Source organism: Diabrotica virgifera, chromosome 9, assembly GCF_917563875.1.
Source record: "Diabrotica virgifera virgifera chromosome 9, PGI_DIABVI_V3a".
NCBI lineage: Eukaryota > Metazoa > Arthropoda > Insecta > Coleoptera > Chrysomelidae > Diabrotica > Diabrotica virgifera.
Genome location: NC_065451.1, coordinates 146,585,525 through 146,601,328, shown reverse-complemented (window position 1 = coordinate 146,601,328; position 15,804 = coordinate 146,585,525).

Here is a 15,804-nt window from a genome sequence, read left to right as displayed (position 1 = left end):
AAAGTCAACTATCTTCACAGCCACCTTACCATTTCGCTGAAAACTTAGATGACACAAGTAATGAGCAAGGTGAGAGACTTCACTAAGAGATAAAAACCATTGAGGACCGCTACCAAGGAAGATGGGGCATGGGCAGCCTATGGAAAACTCAAAAACATCTTTAAAAGCGATATACCAATTTGTTTAAAACGTAAAACATGTGACCAATGTGTGTTGCCTGTGGTGACTTATGGTGCCGAAACTTTGACATTGATAGCTACAACTTCTAAAATGCTGCAAATAGCTCAGAGGAAAATGGAAAGGTCAATGCTGAGTATATCGCTTCGTGACCGAGTTGAAAATTAAGACTTAGACTAAGAACATGAGTTACCGATGTATTTCCCGAATTGCCACCCTGAAATGGAACTGGGCCGGGCACGTCGCCCGAATCAGTGATTGGAGGTAGACGAAGAGATTACTTGAGTGGAAGCCGAGATTAGACAAAAGAAGTAGAGGAAGACCCCCTACTCGTTGGACTGACGATCTCAAGAAAATGTCAAGAAATTGGATGCAAAGTGCTCAAAATGGAGCACAATGGACAAAAATGAGGGAGGCCTATGTCCAGCAGTGGACACAAAGGGCTGAATGATAATGAAATGGCTTAAAATATACGTATTTTTTAATTGTTTGGTTTTTATTTTAATTTAGTATATCCATATCAGCATATTCGTATTTTAATGCATAAAAGGGCATGAACTACGTTATCTTGAAAACTAGAGCTGATAGAGCAAAACTAAGGCCATGTTCGGAATCAGCACCCCAAATTTACCCAAAATCAGCTCTAAACACTTCGGCACCAAAAACACTGTACGCCTGTGTATAGGCGGAAATGAGTTCAATTTTGTTACTCGGGAGGATTTTGGGATCGCTGAAGACGAGTATATCGTCAAAAGTGATCTCCGGATTACCTGATGCCCAGGGTACCTACTGTGTACCTCGTCTTGTGGAGTTTTCGGCAAATTCATTAAAAATTAGTCAAAAATCATTACTCGGGGGGTTTTTGGGGCCGCTAACGACGAATATGACATCGGGAGTAATTTCCGGAGTACCTGTTGCCCAGGGTACCTACTGTTTACCTCGTCTTGTGGAGTTTTCGGAAAAAATATATTAAAAAATTAATCAAAAATAACTACTCGGGGTTTTTGGGGTCGCTAACGAGGAATATGACATCGGAAGCGATCTCCGGAATACCTGGTGCCCAGGGTACCTACTTATTATGGAGTTTTCGGCAAATTCATTAAATAATAGCCAAATATAATTACTCGAGGGTTTTTGGGTCGCTGACGACGAATATGACATCGAAAGTGCTCTACGGAATACTTGGTACCCAGGGTACCTACTGTTTACCTCGTTTTCTAGAGTTTTTGGCAAATTCATTAAAAAATTAGTCAAAATTCATTACTCAGGAGTTTTTGGGGTCTTTGACGATGAATATGACATCGAAAGTGATCTCCGGTGTAACTGGTACCCAGGGTACCTACTGTTTATCTCGTGGCTAATGATTTTTGACTAATTTTTTAATGAATTTGCCGAAAACTCCAGAAAACGAGGTAAACCGTAGGTACCCTGGGTACCAGGTACTCTGCAGATCACTTCCGATGTCATATTCGTCGCCAGCGACCCAAAAACCCCCAGAGTAATGAAATTTTGGCTAATTTTTAAATGAATTTGCCGAAAACTCCATAAGAAGTAGGTACCCCGGGAACCAGGCATTCCGGAGATCGCTTTTGATGTCATATTCGTCGTTAGCGACCCCAAAAACCCCCAAGTAATTATTTTTGACTAATTTTTTAATACATTTTTTGCCGAAAACTCCACAAGAGAGGTAAACAGTAGGTACCCTGGGCACCAGGTACTCCCAAAAATCACTTCCGATGTCATATTTGTCGTTAGCGGCCACAAAAACCCCCCGAGTAATGATTTTTGACTAATTTTTAATGAATTTGCCAAAAACTTCACAAGACGAGGTAAACAGTAGGTACCCTGGGCACCAGGCACTCCGAGATCACTCCCAACGTCATATTCGTTTTCAGCTACCCCAACAACACCCGAGTAACAAAATTGAACTCATTTCCGCCGATAATTGACGAGTCCTGAATTTTTTTTATTGTCTGTTTGAGATGCACTTTAGGAATGCATTTTTTGTATGCAGTTTTTCAATATTATATCATGGCTCCGGTTCAAAAAGTTTCCTGACGCATTCACGAATCGAATGCAAAAAAGAATTATTAAGATCCGTCTTGTCCTTTTTTTTTCGGAGGTAAGGCCGATTTTAGTGCTTTATTGCTTTGTCTACAGGCTGTCTCTTCAAATAATAATCTTACACCGATATATACTTTTCGGAATATCCTATAATAAAATTATTTAGGGGAGTCCATATAGATTTTCACTTCGGAAAAATCAAACAAGATAGAACTTTTTGTAATTTCATTAAGAAATATTTACTAAACAACATATCAAAAAGTTCTACTCGAGAAGTGGGTGCTTCATTTTTTATTAACCAAATGAACTGCGAAATTAGATGTTTTTTTAATAACTCCGAAAATATAAATTTTAGAAAAAATTGACTTAACCATTGAAAAATTCAGAAAATTTTACAAAAAAACCTTATATATAGATTTTTCTAAAATAAAATCTGTAGCTTCTATAATTTTTTATTTATAACGCTAAAGTCACCCTTCTCACAAACATTGGCGCACTGTAAACTAGCGTACGGCGAAGTGCACGGTTGAGTTATTTTAATGTAATTCTTTAACTGATTGATCAAATGAAATTTTAGAAATTGGACATGAAAGAAGAATAATTAAGCTATCTTACGGTTATAATAAAAAGAAATAAAATGTATGGGCATAAGTACAGTGTGGCCTGAAACTGAGACTTGCATAAATTTTGTTTAAAAATGATTTAAAAATGTGTAACTAATACAATTTTTCTTATAAAACTCTCAATTTTGCACAACTTACCTTTCAAACATCTTACTAAACGATGTTTCATTAAAAAAAAATCCCAAAAATTTAATTCAAATGATACGACGTCTCAAGAAATGTAATTTTTGAAAATTTCATAGTTTTACAGAATTAACACCACTTTAAGACGGTATTACTCAAGTTTGAACAGGTCTATTCCAGTTTTATAGGTGTTTTTTAAAAGTTAGGATGTAGTCTTTAAAATGCACTAAATTATTTTACTTTAGAAATGAAATACACTATTTCTTTTTGGGAAAATTAAGAAAGATAACAAAAATATAATACAAAAACAGAAAATTACCAGCTAAAAAAATGTTTATACAAAGTGATCAAAACTTTTTTTGTAAAACTTACCTAAAATACATTTAATAATAAGCTTCAGCAATAATAAATGTTCAACAAAAATTTTTTTAGCTCTTATACAGTATCTCTGAGTAACTTGGAACCCATTGATCACTTTTTTATTATCAGTCTTACGAAAAAAGATATTCTTTATAAAATACTCTGCATCATATGTGGCCATCAAATATAAAATTTTATTGATTTTATACGTGATATGTCAGAAAATATGAATTTCACTCAAAAGTAAAGTACCTCTATATAATTCACAATATCGAAAAGTTGTTTGGAATTAAAAATACGTTTCAGTGTTCAATTACATCCTTCTAATTAAAATATATTGTGAATAATAAAGGCACTTAACTCTTAAGAAAAATTCATATTTTTTACATACCTCGTATAAAACTGAAAAAGTTTGATATCTGATGGTTGTATCTTAGATTTTAGACCAGGTAGAACATTTTATGAAGAATTTTTTTTTTCGTAAAATTGATAATAAAATAGTTACAATAATTGAAATAAAATGATGATGGGTAGGTATTCGTAATTTGAGAAAAAGTTTAATTTTTTTTTCGATTAGAATGATGTAATTGTATATATTATGTAGTTGTAATTTCAAACAACTTTTCATATTAGCATTTTTTTATATTCTGGAATATAAAGGTAATTTACTCTTTAACGAAATTCATATTTTTGACATAACTCGTATAAAATTGATAAAATTTAATATCTCATGGTTGAGTTTTAGATTTTTGACTATCCAGAGTATTTTGGTAATAAAAAAGTTTTCCATGTGGTTCCTAGCTACGCAAACATACTGTATAAGAGCTTGTCTTCTTCTTAACGTGCCCTATCAAGTCCCCTTGACGTTGGCGATTAACATGGCGAAACTGTCTCTGTCTCGAGCTATTTTAAATAGGTGTTCTGCTTTCTTTATTCCTGTCCACTCCCGGATATTCTTCAACCAAGAGGCCTGCTTTCTACCAATTCCTCTGCGTCGTTCGATTTTACCCATCATAATAAGTTGAAGAATATTATACCGGTCTCCCCTTACTACGTGTCCAAAATAGGCCATCTTTCTATATTTGATGTTATCAAGCAGCTCGCGGGTAGCATTTGCTCTCTTAAGGACTGCCACATTTGTCAGCATAGCCGTCCATGGTATTTTCAGAATACGTCTGTGAAGCCATATTTCAAAGGCCTCCAAACGGTTAATGGTGGATATTTTTAATGTCCATGCTTCGACACCATACAAGAGGACTGAGCAAATGTAGCATTTAATCATGCGCTTTCGAAGTTGAAGTTGCAAGGTATCATTACAGAAGAATGACCTCATTTTTAAAAATGTCGTGCGGGCTATCTCGATTCTACATTTTATCTCTTTATCTGGATCTAGTTGTTCAGTAATATGGCAACCAAGATATTTAAAACTGGGTACTCTTTGAATTATATGACCATCAACATATAACCGTGAATCTTGATGAAGAGCTTATGTACTTATAAGAATTTTCAAATTGTAACGCCATATTCGTATTCAGTATAACCAAAAACAAAATAGAAACATATTTGATTAAAGTAAAATGATGAATTCAACGAGATTTTTAAAATTATTTATACAAAACAATTGTTATTGTTTAAACAATTAATAAACAATTAGCGGCCAAATCTGCGAGTAGAACTTTTTACTTTAACATGTATATAAACTAACAAACAACATTTTAGAAAAATATAGGCTTGTTTGAATTATTACGAAATAACGCATGTTTTCGTTCTAATTGCACTCTCCTATTAGATGAACAACCTTCGGAACAATATTTAGAAGTATTTGTGGACATACCTACAAACATTTTAAGTTTGCCTACTTCTTCTAATGACCTTAAACCCGCAGAAAATTCTCAACATATTGGCATACAAAATAACAATCTTACAGCGATAGAAACTTTTCCAAATATTCTATACTTAAATCAGCAACGTACTGAAGAATGTTTAGAAGAATTTATTGACATACCTACAAAAAATTTAAGTTTTTCTACTTCTTCCAATGACTGTAAATCTCCGGAAAATTCTCAACATATTGACATACAAAATGGTAAGTTATTAATAATTTGTCTACTCGTTACAAGAAAAGTATTAAAAACAACTTGTTTTCCTAAAAGACAGAAAGAAAAAATTGAATGGGTTTATAGTCCGACCTCTGGGTGAGAAAATTTGGTGAAATGGGTGAAAATATTATACATAAAACTACATATCGTCGGCAAAAGAGCAAAATGGTGTATCTCAAAAAATGACAAAATTGACATTTTAACGCCATCTCGTAAAAAATAGCATTAGTTCTATTAGTGCAAAACCATTTAACTGTAGAAAATTTCGTGTTTAAGTTATTTCCGAAAATCAAATCGGTGTATCTCTCCACAGCAAGCAAAAAGGTGTAACTAAGTTTAAAGCGCCAGAATCGGCATTGTGTGGTTATGTTTAGTTGCACCAGATTGTTCGTCCGGGTTTTTACTGTGTAAATACAGCTTAGAAATTAGTTGGGTAAGTGTTAATCTATTTTAAAAAAATTGGTCTTTAATATAGAATTCATTTCAAAGTAATTTTTGATAGATTGAATGCTCAGAATTTGTTAACAACTTCAGCATTGAGATACACGTTTTTGAACATATTTATTTGCCTTAGATACACGTTTTTGCAATAGCTAATAATAATTATAACAATTATTTTTACCTGTTAAAAAATATGAATCCAAGCCAAAAATGGGTTAAAACGTATTAAATCATTATATAAATTGAAATAATTAAATTTTAAATTTTTGTTTCAGGCACAATGGCCAATGAAAGACCTAATAAAGTGCTAACCGAAAGAGAACTAGAAGATATTTTGAACAGTGCTGAAATCTGGTTTTCCGATGAGAGTCACGGCGAGGAGCTTAATAAGTGTAACATAGAAGAACGTCCTAGTGTAGGAGAAATAATGGATCGTGACATATTAGAAACTGTTTCTGATAATAACTTGTTATTGAATGTTTCCAATGATCACAATGATGACAATAATACATTATTATCTGAAAACGAAACCCCAACGAATAATGTTTCTGAATTGGAAATACCTACGAGTACGGAAAAAATTATTATTGAGATACTTTCAAATAACACTGAAGAGCTAAATGACAATGACGAACCCCATGAAAGTGAAACGAACAACCAAGCACCTAATGATATTGAGAATTCTACCAATGATGAAGAAAAAGATAATAAAGAAAATGATAACAAAAGAAAAAATTGTAGAAAACAAGAAAAATTTAATCGAATGTACGGTAAAAAGTACAAAGGTTTGAAGAAAGATCGAGATGATGGTAAATATAGGTTAACTGAAAATCGGCCGGCACGAAACCTTCGGTTAAAACGTGAATCTCAATATTGTATAAAATCAAAAAAGCGAGGTTTCTCTAATTTTTCTGAAAATATTCGCATGAATCTGTTTAATAGTTTTTGGCAAAAGATGACATGGGATATGAAAAAAGTTTACGTAGCATCTTTAATAGAAGTCAAGCAACCACACCAAGTTACTGTAGAAGCTAGTCGATCTAATTCTTATGAGTACTACTTAATGAACAATGAGCAAAGAGTTCAAGTTTGCAAAAAAATGTTTCTCAACACCCTTGGAATAACTCAATCAGTCGCAGTCCGTCAGTCCGTTGGCGTCAAGAATCAGAAAATGGTATTCATGTTGCACCTGAAAATAAGAAAACACGTACCAAATCAAGAACGGCAAATTTAAAGCATTCAAAACGGTTTCTATCAGACTTTTTAACAACTTTACCAAAGCTCGAATCGCATTACCGCCGTGCTTCATCTTCACGATTATATTTAGAGACTATTTTTAAGAAAAAAAAATGATGTATATTCAGCATACAAGGTAGAATGTCAACGACTTTCAGTAAAAAGTTTGAGCCGCACTATGTTTCAGTCGGAAATGGAAAATCAAAAAATATCCATCCATCGCCCTAAAAAGGATCTTTGCGACACATGTATGGGCCACGAAATTGGAAATATAAGTGAAGAAGAGTACAATAAACATCAACAAGAGAAAGAAGCGTCTAGAAATGAAAAAAGAAAAGATAAAGATGAATGCATGAAAAATAAAAATATAGTTTGTATAACAGTTGACATGCAAGCCGTTAAGTTAGCACCATGCGTTGAAGCCACAGAGTTTTATTATAAAACAAAACTGGCAGTTCATAACTACACAATTTTTGATTTGGCTTCCAAGACTGTATGGTGCTATTTGTGGCACGAAGGGAACGGTGGGTTAGAATCCAGTGTTTTTGCCTCAATTTTATTAGACTATTTAAAATTTCGCCTTGATGGCAATTCTCAAATTAAAGAATTTATTATCTATTCTGACAACTGCGGTTATCAGAATAAAAACAATACGTTGTCTAACGCTTTGCTTTATTTTGTCAGAAAAAGCAGCGTAACAATCTGCCAAAAATTTTTGACTAAAGGACATACGCAGATGGAAGTTGATAGCTGCCATTCAGCAATAGAAAGAAAGCTTGTTGGTCGTCGCATATTTTTACCAACGGATTACATAAACGTTTGTTTAGAAGCTTGTAAAATCCGTCCCTACGCAGTAAAATATGTTGATTATAATTTTTTTACAAACTTTGGTAATATTTTATACTATTCTTCAATTCGACCTGGGACCAGACGGGGAGATCCGCGTATTAACGATTTGAAATGCATTAAATACGAAAAAGAAATCTTCTATAAGACGGAATACATTTCAACTTGGAAGAAACTTCCAACAACTATGGCACATCATGACAACACTCAACTTCGACCATTATATAGCCGACCATTAAAAATCAAATTAGAAAAATTTAATCATTTACAATATTTAAAAAAAGTCATTGACAAAGTTAATTGGTCGTTTTATGATAATCTGCCTCATAATTGAATGCCTTTTTCAATTTGACACTTCATATTTGATTTTTTTTTATTTTTCATGTATTACTTTATTTTGTTTTTGTGCACTAAGCTAAAATAAAAAATGTGACATTTTATTTCAATGTATTAGAATTTATTTTATTAAAATTACTCTTGCGTGCAAATCCATGTATCTTCATTTAAAAATGTGTCAAAATGGTGTAACTCAAATTTTAACAAAAAAAAAACAAAAAATGATAAAAACTAACATGATAATCTTCTGACAGCTTAAAAATTGCATTTCTTGTATAACTTTGTGTTTTAATAAAAACTGCTCCTATTAAAAACGAAATAAACATATTATTTGTCTCTACACTGTTCTCTATCACTGATCGTGATTTATCAAACTTCATGTTTGAAGCAACTCGTCATCTTCTAGATGAAGCTTTCGTTAACACTGCTGATTTACTTTCTGCTAAGTCATTTTTTGAAAGTAACTTATTCTACCACAAAAATTGCATATTAACATATCAATATAAGTATAAGACTTTCAAACAAAAAATTATAAATTACGAATTACAAATTTCAAATTGCGAAAATGAAGACAATTTTTCTTATGAAGAGAAACCATCAAATTATCATTGTTCTGATTTAAATACATCGAATGATTCCCGCTTTCTCATAATTGAAGTTATTAAGTCGATCGAACCTCAGTTTTTATTAGGAAAAATTTTTTCCTTAGAGGATGTTGCAAAACTGTTAAAGCAAAAACAGAGTGACCCAATAAAATCATCAAAAATTAAATCTTGTTTAATAGATTACTTTGGGGAAAGAATAAAATTTGTTGTACCCACACATAAAAAAGGCACATTATTTCATTGTGACAATATTAATAAAGTGATTGAAGCAGCTTATTATCACGACTGTGTAACTGAATGTGCAACAGATTTTCGAAAAAATTTAAAATAGGTTAATTTTGAGCTAGAAGATTCTTTCTGCGACGAGACAGATTTGAGATTTTCTTGGAATAAATTAAGTATACCGGTATGTTTTAAGAAATTTTATTCCATATTGTTTGATACAAATATAGAAAATCTCTCAGCAGAAGAAAAATACAATCCATATGCAGATTTATTTATTGACTATTTAGATAGAGATGATTCATACAACAAGAATTGGTTAAAATTGTTGAAGATTAAAAGTTTATATCAGATTATGGTTACTATGATACATGGTAATAGAAAAACTACTCAGAACGTTCTTTTAGGTTTATATGTATATAGTACGACTAAAAGTAAAAATGCTTTAACTATTTTGAACCGTCTCGGTCTTTCTATTTCTTACGATGAAATTCAAAGAATAAGAGTGCGACTAGCATCATTAACAATGCTGAATTGTATAGATGATACGCCAATACCAAATCATTTTGATCGAAATACATATACTACTATTGCTTTCGACAATTTCGATCATAATGAATCGACAATTTCAGGGTTAGACAGCTCTCACGATACCGTTATCGTTCTTTTTCAAAATGAAAATTCTAATTTTCAAGATAGAAAACCAAGGGTCTCAGAAGTAGCAGTGGAAAAACGCCTAAGAGCTTTAAATTCGACACTTAAATGTCAAGAAATTATTAATTACATCAAGAGGAATGAAAAAATTACAATACCCAATGATTTTTCTCTTCATGCAGACAAAAAGGCATTATCGATTAATGATTTCCTTTACACTTTAAATGCTACTGATCTAATATGGTATTTGTTGCGAATGGATTTTTCAAAAAATCGTAATGGTACATCTGACAAGCAAACGTGCCAATGTATACCTTCATGGAGTGCTTTTAATTCAGTCGTTACAGAAGATAATCGTTGCAATCAAAAAATTGGCTACTTTCCGGTCATTCCATCTCCTGCAACAGATCCTAGCACAATATATACGTGCATGAAAACTTTTGTAAACATATCCCTTCAATTGAAACAAAAATATTTACCGATATTTTGTGACGAAGGTGTTTATAAAATAACTAGACAAATTAAATTTGAAAATGAAAAAGAATTCGAAAATTTAGTGATATGCCTTGGTGGTTTTCATTTGATCAAAGGTGTATTGGCATGCATTGGCAAATATTTGAAAAATAGCGGTGTTGAAAATGTTTTTATTGAGACTAATTTGTTTGGAGCTTATGTAACTGAAAAATTGCTTGAGGGAAGTAACTATGCCAGGTCTGTTAAAGCATTCACGTATTTAGCTGAGGCTCTAAGAAGATTGCAGCTAAAAGAATTTTTCACCGAAGACAGATATTTGAAATACAATAATACTATAAATTATTTGATAACACTTCAAGAAAGCTTTCAAAGTAAGGACAGCAATGAATGTCTACACATTTTTAATGGGTTACAGCCTAAAAGTATAGATTTATTGAAAGATTTTAATGATTTTGTAATTGAAAGATGTGAAAAATCGGAAATGTTCAAATATTGGAATAATGTACTAATTTTAATAAATATAATGTTCGATTTAATTAGAGCAGACCGGACAGGAAACTGGCTATTGCATTTGACTTGTGTTGAAAAGCTTCAACCTGTATTTCATGTAATGGATAGAACCAACTATTTAAAATGGTGTGCAGTTTATCTCGAAGAAATGCTTTCTTTGCCAACCATAGCTAAAGAAGTATACGAGGAATTCTTAAGTGGTAGATTTACCGTTAAAAAATCAGATGTTCCTTATATATCTGTTGCCACGGATCAAGCTTTGGAGCAGTCAATTAATCGTACTGCCAAAGCACCTGGTGGTGTTATTGGTACTACGCGTAAAAAGGAATCTGTTGCTTTGTGGAATTTAACTTATCACGAATTTATTGCTACAAACAATCTTTTTAAAGAGATTACTAATTTAAAAAATAACCAAGAGATATTTTCCCATCACGAATCATCCGAAACTATATCCATTAATTCAGAACTAGCTGTGCAGAAAATATTAGATTATTTACACTGTAAAAACGTCAACCCATTTCATGAAGGCGATCAACCTTTAAGAAATTTAATTACTGAAGAACTTGTACATGAATCAATTCGTCCAGAAATTTTAAATATATTTGAAAAAGGTATCAATCTTTACAGTAATTTTTTGAAGAACGATTTGTAACTAAGATTAAGCCACTTACTGAAACAGTCAAAAAAATAATTTACCTGACTTTAAATCCATTCCAAATTCAGAAAAAGTTAAATCAAAAGTAAAAAAGATGACTGCATCTGACACTCAACGTGTTTTAGCTTTAGCTCAAGAACGTAATTTTCCTTTGGAAGAACTCCTGTCATATGAACTTACTTCTCAAAATAAATTATTTGATGAAGACGATTTATTTAAAAAAGAAACTGCTAAAAGTAAGTTAGTACTCGAATTGGAGAAAATTGAAAATTACGATAGAAATGAAACTTTTAATACTGATATAGCTACTTGCTTAGTTTTTGATGTAATGCTTTCTATCAGAAAAGTTACTTGGAAATCTTGTGAAACTTTTACCGATTTAGCTAACAAATTTTGTTTTTATGTAATACAAAAGGCTTCTGCACAAAAAACGCAAAGAATCGACTTCATTTTTGACTCTTATTTCGAGCAGTCAGTGAAATCAACAGAGCACTTAAGAAGATCTAAAACAGAATGTATTATTCTTCACTCTATTGATGATCATACGAAATTACCTAAACAAGAGAACAAATTTTGGGGTTCATCTAGAAATAAAATTTTATTGCAACAATTTTTGAAAAGGCATATTGAAAAACAGACAGTATTAAATAACTATGACATTGTATTTAGTACCATTAATGAAGACCCAAGTACTTCCAATATCATTAATTTAATTGATTCTCAGTTACAACGCAGCGACGTCGAAGAAGCTGACGTGAAAATCATAATTCATATAAATCATGCCGTTTTAAATGGATTTGAAAACATATATTTAATTTCGTCAGATACAGATGTTATGGTATTAGCTTTATTCTTTTTTGAGTCATTCAAAAATCTAGGTTTAAAGGTAAATATTAATTTAATATCAATTTAAAGTTGAGTACATCTACTAAAATGTTGTTACAGACTCTATGGATTCAAGGTGGGTCTGGCAAATGCACAAGAAATATAGCCATACATTCATAGTGTGTTTTCGGTTTGTTATACTTTTTTTTGTTTTACAGCGGTTGCGCCTGAGCTCATGCGACGCTTATAATTTTCGGTTAATTTTGAGGGCTAGAAGCCCTATTTGCTTTGGCGCATCTAGTTACTTTGTAGGTTATCAATTTGTGGTTGTTCAATATTATGGTATTATTATGATTCAGTTTATTATTTTTTGTTAATTATTGCATGTTTACAAACTAAATTTATTTATTACTTATTTACTTAATTATTAATCGATAATTTTTACGTCAGGTATCGCTTAATTTCATTTGTTCCATACACCACATGATTGATACTGCAACAATTTGGTAGGTTTGGAGTTGCAGTCTACTTTAGGCGTGGACCGTGGGGCAAACTTGCCTGGCGCCCAGTTAATATCTATTTCAGGTTAAAAGAGAAGCCTCAACGAACCCCCCCCCCCCCCCATCTCCACTAGAGCCTAGCGGGTTACACCGGTGAAGCAACGTAGCGTCCGCGCACGAGCGGCGAGGCGTTGCATTTTGGCGCCCAACGTGGCGCAAAATTTTTGTCAATTGCAGTAACAGATAGTACATATACAAAATGGTTGAGGAGATGGAAATCGACGTTGACGAGAGGAAAAAAGAGGCCAGGGATGAACAAATCAACGCATTGCAAGTGATGGCCAAAACGATTCTTGGGCAAGGAACAACTGAATATGCCGCCCTACACAGGTTTGATGGTTCAGACACAGAAATAGACCTTGATGTATCAAACGAAGCAGACGAAGTTCTTTTCACTGCTGTTACAGCTATGAGAAAGAAGAATAATCCTAACGCAAGAACCCCAGATAATGCTTAGCTTACCCAAAAAGCAAAAATTAAAGGGAAAGAATTTGAAATTTCAGAGGTGGTAACATAAATAGAAGCCGCTTTAACAGTAGCTGGTTTCAGAATTGATTATACAATTTGCACTCCAATAATGAATATTCTCACTGGCCATAAATGTTTTTTTGATGAGGTGAGGATGGGGTAACGCAGTTAAAAACGAATTCAGGTCCAAACGCAGCCAAAAGAAAAGCTATGCAGGGTGCATCCGGAAGGCCTACTGCGAATACTGGAAAAAGCTTGCTGTCTTTTCCATCAAAGAATTCGGGCTCAATGTTAATCATATTCCCCTCTTACAAGGTTTATCAGTAGCACCGGAAGGACGAACGGGAATAGTAAAAGCTTTAGGGCCTGCCACACAAGCAATACTTCTTACTCGTGAAGAAAGGTATCAGTCTAAGCTTAAAGAAGGGTTCAAAAAATCCCTTGAAATGCTGCCAATGGCATCTGAAGTAGCAAATTGCTTCGCATCTGCCACCGAACATGGACCTGTGGCAGGGTTGCTTAAAGAAATTTGTGATCTACTCATACTGACAACTGCACGGACTACACAAAGAATTTATCTTCCTATGTTTCACTTCTTCATTTTGTGGAATCTAAGAGAAACTTACAATGTGGGGAAACCAGTGAAAGAGAGGATGCCTTGGAACACTATGGGCTTGATGGCAATCACATTGTACAATAGGTCCATACTACAATATGGAATGACCTACAAAATAAAGACGTCAGGAACCATACACCACGCAATGGAAGTAGTTTTCCACGCAACCTTTGGATCATACCTTGACGATCTAGGTTTGTTAGGGCAGATCACTAACAGAGCTCAATGGTCTCTTAGAAAAGAGATGAATCCCTTTTTCAAGAAGAGAGGAGAGGGGAAGGTTGTAAAATTTACTCCGGTGATCTTCAAATGCGCTGCTAAACTTGCCCAAAGCTTACAGTAAAATTGTCTCGGCAACGTAGATCCTTGCTGCACCACTCGCCCTACCTTTGCGGGAACTACAAAAAGAACATTTTCAGAGGCAATTAAGCAGTATTACTTGACAGGGAAATCTGCGTTAACATATTCTTCAGACCCCTTGAATTTGCAAATGGCCGTAAAGGAAATCTTGGAAGAGATTAGGAAAGATTTAGATGCAGATTCCCTGAAATTAATAGGGACAGTCGACTGGTCAAAATATGATGATGCTACCCACAACTTTTCTGCTGATGAGACCTTTATTCCGACAGTTACGGGCCGTTCGTTTTTTTGAGCATAATTCCTAAACTTTTTGATGTTTTCCCTTTCATATTATGTTTTCTGGTAATGTTAATTTTAGATTTGTTTAGAAAAAATAGTAATTATGTAAAAAAAATGCAACGCCTCGCCGCTCGTGTGCGGACGCTACATTGCTACACCGGCTGTCGGATGACAACAAACGCGTAGCCCGCTATGCTCTAGTGGAGATGGGGGGTTCGTTCAGACTTCTCTTTTAACCTGAAATAGATATTAACTGGGCGCCAGGCAAGTTTGCACCACGGTCCACGCCTACAGTAGACTGCAACTCCAAATCTACCAAATTGTTGCAGTACCAATCATGTGGTGTATGGAACAAATGAAATTAAGCGATACCTCACGTAAAAATTATCTATTATTAATAAGTAAATAAGTAATAAATAAATTTAGTCCGTAAACATGCAATAATTAACAAAAAATAATAATAAACTGAATCATAATAATACCATAATATTGAACAACCACAACGATATCCTACAAAATAACTAGATGCGCCAAAGCAAATGGAGCTTCTAGCCCTCAAAATTATCCGAAAATTATAAGCGTCGCATGAGCTCAGGCGCAACCGCTGTAAAACAAAAAAAAACAGTTGGTATAACAAAACGAAAACACGCTAGGTACTATTCACAAATAAACTAAAATTAATAAAAGCTAATGAACATAAACGCATAAAAAAAATAAATTAATCAAAATCCTTATCTTAATTCTGTAGTGAGGTATCCAACGATGTATCCAATTTCAATGAGAAGAATAACCAGTAACATATCAACGACGTAAACTAACGATTTCAAACACAACAAATCTTAATACTGAAAGAAGAAATCGGAAGTAATTGGAAGTAAACGGAAATAAATCGGAATAGATGGAACTAAACGGAACTAAACGGAAACCCTAAAAGAGAAAAATAATATTAAAATATCTCCTTTTATTTACACTAAGGTCTTCCAAAGCTAGTAAATTGGTCGAGAAATTAGAGCGGGAAGTGTTCCTTATGTTTGGTGTCCCTAAAATGATTATTTGTGATAATGGCTCACAGTGACGCGGTAAAGAGTTTTCTAAATTGGTTGAAAGGTATAAATGTAAGATTAAGTTTACTGCTAATTACAACCCTAGGGCGAATCCCACTGAACGACAAAACCGTGTTATTAAGACCATGATTGCCATGTATGTGTCGGATAATCACCGGACATGGGATGCACATATTAATGAGATTGGTTGTGCTATTCGTACGGCAA